Genomic DNA, 6,000 nt, shown 5'->3' with positions numbered 1-6,000 from the left:
TTGGGTACCTCTTATTGGAGGCTTTAGCATCGGCTATTCAAAGTTCCTTCTTTCTACTAGAGAAAAAAATAATACGAGACTGACATGAAAAAAAATGACTTGAGGTTGAAGAAAAAAGTTAATATTTTCCGCAATATTTTAAGACGCCCCTTGCTGTTTGTTTTTGGGTTAAATTTTTAATTATAAAATATAATTTTAAGGCTGAATATTGGCTGATCATCTTTACAGGACTGTTTTCTTTTCTTGGAACGAGATACATAGAGCGGCAATTGGAAACGATAAAAAGCGTTATCAGGATTTGCATAGGTTTTGTCAATAGCTGTCAACAAATTTTCTTTTTCTTGATAAGATCTTACCAAGATCTTGTCAAGTTTTACTATGAAATGTTGGTATTTAAGTTTCTGGGCAAGATGTTTCGAGTTTTGCAAGAGATATCAAGATCATGCATATCTAATCAAGGTGTATCAGGTTTCGGTTCACGGGATTAATTTTTTTGTTTCCAGTTTCAATTATAAAAACTTAGACATTAAAGTAAGTTAGAACAGTTAGACAGGAAAGCCACGCCCGTGTTTCCACTATAGACCCTAGATATTTATGATCAATTACCATATTTGGAGCTGTAATATGGTAAACGTCCCTTACAGCCTTGCAATTAAGTGCTTAGAATGTATCAATAATGTCTCCGTATCAATAATGACTTGTAGTTCTCCGAAAAGGGATAAATTCTAAAATTTGCTCGTGTGTGATTGAAGCGACCCCGAACTGAATTCTGAATTTGGAATCTCTATTACCACAACCCCCTTACCTCACTCTCGTTTGGGACCCCCCAGTTTTAATGTGCTGTTATATAGCTCGTTGCTGTAAAAAAAATAGCAACCGGAAGGGGAATGTGTGGGGGAGGGGTGGGGGGTAGATAGATTCTTAATTTGGGTAATAAATGGCACACCACATCAGTTTGCTTCCTCTTCCCTCAATCTGCTGCTGACTAATAACATGTCAAATGCTTGCATTCAGTGTCACATCAATGTCAAATTTGCAATTTTAATACAGACAACATAGCTAGCCTCTATTTGTATTATCATTACGTCACCTTTTGTTTTTCACGTTGCTTGGCAAACTTTACTCAAAACTCTGTTTGATTTGTAGCAAATAGAATTTATTTAGCTTTGTTTTCCTAAAGAAAGTGATATTCAAGCTGTAAATTGAAAAGTTTAGGACAGCCACTAGAGGTGTCATCGATTCATTATTGAACAAGGCTTTACTTCGTTTCATCAAGAATTTTTTTCCCAAACGGTACGACGCCTGAATGAGCTTACGAATACTGCGAATGAGCTTGCAAGAGCTGTCTTGTGAAGTTTGGTGGCGTGATAGCTCAACGTTTTTTTTTCTGACTCAATATTAAATGCTCGCGAAGTGTAAAGCCAATACTGTTGTCGTGCGTCTGTTTTACCCAAGTTTTGCGTGAACGTTTTGACTTTTCCATTCAACTTTTCTCCTTGACTCTGGGAATTGAAATTCTTTTACAGAAAAGATTATTAATTACTCTCAAACAAAATATGTTGCAATTATATTAGTCTTGGGTCTTTTTCAACGTAGCTATTTGCGGGGTAGATTTAGCTGTACAAGTCTCTAAGTCTACAATTCACCGAAGAAGGTGAGATGGACAGTTTTCTGGCTGTTTTGACCCCAACCCCCCCCCCCCCCCCCCCGGCACGTTTTTCGTGACTCACCTTACACCCTCAATCCTCCCACGCCCTCATCCATCCGCAAACCCCTAAAGCACCCCTTTTTACTCCCTCACCTCCCCTGATCAGTCTCCTAGGGCTAAACTAACTAATCACCAGTCGTTTGGGAGCAATTCGATTGAAGTTAGTCGGATGTATTTGTAAGATTTATGGATCTTTAATAGCCGCGAAGCAATAGCTGAAGATATTATTGGCCTTCTCTTGGTTTTTTACAATTCAAAGAATTTGAATTGTATTGGGGCGCTGTCTTTTTTTAAGGTCTGTTCACAAAGTTTCATGATTTTTGAAGTCAAATTGGAGTGGTGATTTTGGTCACGCCGAAACAGGAAATGGAGCGAAAAAGCGAGTCGTTTTGCGGCGTGAATTTTTTTCGCTCTTATTTTAAAGTAGAGCTTCGCTCTTATTTTAAACGGTGTTTGAACAAAAATTCGGTTTCTCGGTAGTGGTTTTTTCACATGCGGCAATTTTACTCTGATTTTTACTGTTTTTTTTATTTTTTGGATCGGCTTTTTTTCTAAATGGTTTTCCGAATCCATTCACAGCTCATTCTAGGCCTAATTTTTTTATTTGAATTAAATTTTAATTTCTCGCTAGTGGTTTTTTTGTTCACATGCGGCATTTTGACATTGATTTTCTGTTTTTTTTCTTATTTTTTTTATCTGATTTTATTAAAAATGGTTTTCTCAATTCACTCATAGTCCATTCTAGGTTTAGTTTTTTTTGTTTATTCAATGAAAATTCTTTGAATTGTACGTCAGGACTTGTCCTGCTATGTTTTGTTTATTTCGTCGTCAAGATTTTTGTTACGACCATATGACGTCACAACCACTTCAAATCTGCTTTGTGTTCATTCGTTCATGCAATTTCAACTGAATTGCGTGCGTGACGTCATTTTTCACTCTTAGTGGAGCTAGATTTTTTGTTCCTTCGCGTGATCTAATTTTTGGTCACACATGACTTACCTCACTCTTAAAAAAGACTTCCTCACACTGAATTTGACTTTTCTTTGCTTTAGTTTAAAGAGATAAGGTCAAATGAGTGCTTGTCTCTCTAATTGAAGGTTATTTAAGAGCAGCTAATAGAAACAACAATATGTTATGCAGATTGCTAATCAAAATTTATCGTCTCATCCCTTAATGAAAAGAAAAAGTGTCTTGGTCTGTCTTTTTTTTACCTTCTTTTTGAGACTACAGATTTATGAAGCTATTGTGGCTGTTTTCTGGCAATTTGCCAGCTATGTTTTCCGTTTGTATCCCTCCCCCAGAACGTTATGCACACCCAGTTACATCACGTGCCATTACTTAGAAAATCTTTATGAAAAACTGGATCTTTTCCTTTTGTGCCCCCAGCTTAGTGGGTGCATATTATTTGCCATCAACATTGCTTGGTGCACGATTGCATCGAATTGAAATACAGCCGCAATCCTCATAATATTTTATTTCTCTTAAAATAATCTATCGCAGCTATGTCAGTTGTTTTAGGTACTTTCGGAAGTTGAGGCACGGCAAGAAAAGGTCAGCTCTCATTTGAAACTGTTCGAAAGTAATCTTCGAGACCGTTAAATGTGAAACTCAGAGATGAATTGATGAAGCGCTGTCAATCTTATGATAGATTACTTTTAGAAGACTTTTTGTCTTTTTAAAAGACTGATGTTGCATTGTCTTAATAGTTTTAACCTCCTAATTGTGAAAGATAAGAGTAGACAAAAAAGCAAATTCTAAATTTGATATTCGTAAATATCAATTTTTTTCAAAAATAAAGGTTTTCAAGAACAGTTGATACTCGTCGCTAGTTGCTCCTAGTTGAACTTTTCTGGTTTACCTAATTATTTAGTTCAAATCTTAGGTAGAATATTTATTTTTAAAGTTTATATGATGTATAAACGAATGTTAATTTGTCGCCATTCCAACCTACCTTATTGACAAATTTCACATAATTGGACCAAAATGGGTCCAAAGCTGCTAAAGTAAAATGTCAAACCATCTCAGTTTTTGTTGAAAGTATTGACAAAAACCAAATTTTACTGTTTTCTGACATTATTACGTCACAACAAGTTCTTTCGAGTTAAAATATTTAAGTGCTATAAATTCGAGTCAAATTGAGCAGATTGGGAAATTTTGATTACTAGTCTGATTTTGCCTAGTAACAACTTACAATATTAGCATAATTGTTGAAATTTTTAATGTAAAAGCAATATTTAAATGAAAAGCGTTTTTCAGTTATAGAGCTGAAAGTGTTAATATTAGCTTTCTTCTGAAGCTAAGCTAATCACCTGTAATCCCAACCGTGAAATATCAATTTACACAAAATATGCAATCGTTGTTTAAGGAAATTTAATTGTAAATTTCCATAAGGCCTTTGGTTTTCGGCGGTAGAGTAATTAGTTGTTGTGATTTTAAAGGCATCAGTAAGTTGGTGTACTATTTTCTGTCTTTCGCTCCTCTACGCTAGTACTCTATTTTCTGCAAAACAGGTAAATTTGTTTAATTTAGTTATAACTAGACCCGGTTATAAATTACCGGATGTGTCGAAAAGCATTACAAATAAAAGAAGGTCAATGCTTCTCGTCTCGTCCGCAAACAATCTCGGGTTATAACTTCTTGTATTTTTTCTATTATCATTATTATGAATAAACAAAAGCGATGTGTTAAAATTTTTGTGCCCATAAGCCTCGTCTTAAATCCGTTGCGAGGTATCTTGATAACTTTTTTGGAACAAAATTTAATATTGCGACAACGGTTATATATGTCATAACTTATTAGGCCAATTGTGGAGAATTAAAAATCTGCGAACATTTTCGGGTTATAAATGATAGTTTTTAAGCAGTGATTTTAAGTTTATAACCAAAAATGCTACACTTATTTTAAAATAAAAATGTTTTAATAATTTCACCATTCATGAATCCCATAAAAATTAATGAATTGACGTTAATCCATGGCCATTCTTAAGTTAACTCAGTAAAAACATAACTTTAGCACTTTGGTAATACTGAAAAGATTATTGACAATTAAACGACGCTTAAAGGTTCTGAAATCTGAAGATAGAGATGAAGATAAAGATAACGGAGATGGGGCTTCAGAGTACTGGAAAAAATTTTGGTGATCAGAATTGGAATGCTGTTTGAAGTTTGTAGTTTAATTTTACTTGTAATTGAAAAAAGGAAAACTAACCGAGATCTAAAAATTTACCTTTTATCATTATACTTTGAAAGAAATATTAAACCATGATGGCAAAATTAATGGTTTTAGATTGGGCTGTGTGATCTTGGGCTGATAGATTCATAATATATACAACAAATCTTTCGTGTTAAGATACCCCATCCGTAGTCTAGGATCAGTGACTCTTTTCTGTCTTGGTTTTGAATAATTGCCTTTAGTGTTGTTGCCCGGGCCACTGAACGGAATGCATGATTACTTGTAATTATACAAGCATCATATATGATTTCTCTGGTTTCATACTGGCATCGTACTAAGAAATAAAGTGGGCCGTTGGAAGTCATTTATGATCCTTATATGAAAGCAATGAAACTTCAACGCGAGTGGTTTCCCGGAAAACTAGGCAAACTTTTTATTTAGGTTTAGGAATCAAGCTTACAAAAATCTCTATAAAAAGTAAAATTTTAGGTGAAGCACATTCCCTCTTCAATATGAAAAACAAAATACCGATGTCGACTACAAGGATGATAGCAAATTTTTAAATTCTTTTCGAAAGATAACTGACAGAAGAATATTAGACAAAGCAGTATTGTTCATTCCATTAGCGATGTCTTTGTCGGTATAAATTTGTGGATTTTTATATGCCTATACCGTTATGTCTTATCCTGCCTTGTAGAAATTATATAAATAAATATTAATAGCCGCGAAGCGATAGTGGCTATTATTGGGGACATCCTGGTTTTTTTTAATCCAAGAATTGGATTGTATTGGTGCTCTGTCTTTTTTTTGTAAGATGTTTTCACACCTTTTTTCATGACTTTGAGCTTTCAAAACGGGATAAACAGGTGAAGCTCATTGGCCATCAAGAGGCCCGCGTTTAGTAGTCTCTCAAGTACTTAGAGTGGTGAATCTGCTGGGAAGGCGGTAATTCAAGGTTAAAAGGTCATTCTTAGGAATTTTTTAGCCAAATTGTTGCAATTTTTCGTATTTTTTCGGCATTTTTTGTTGGACCAGTCTAAAATTAAGATTTGTAAAATTTGCAAAGGTGTTTTGCAAGACGTAATTACTGTTTATGGCCATTTTAAGAGCTTATTTTTATT

The sequence above is a fragment of the Convolutriloba macropyga genome, chromosome 4, assembly GCF_964194025.1.
Source record: "Convolutriloba macropyga chromosome 4, txConMacr16.3, whole genome shotgun sequence".
Classification (NCBI taxonomy): Eukaryota; Metazoa; Xenacoelomorpha; order Acoela; family Convolutidae; genus Convolutriloba; species Convolutriloba macropyga.
This window is presented reverse-complemented; position numbering follows the sequence as displayed.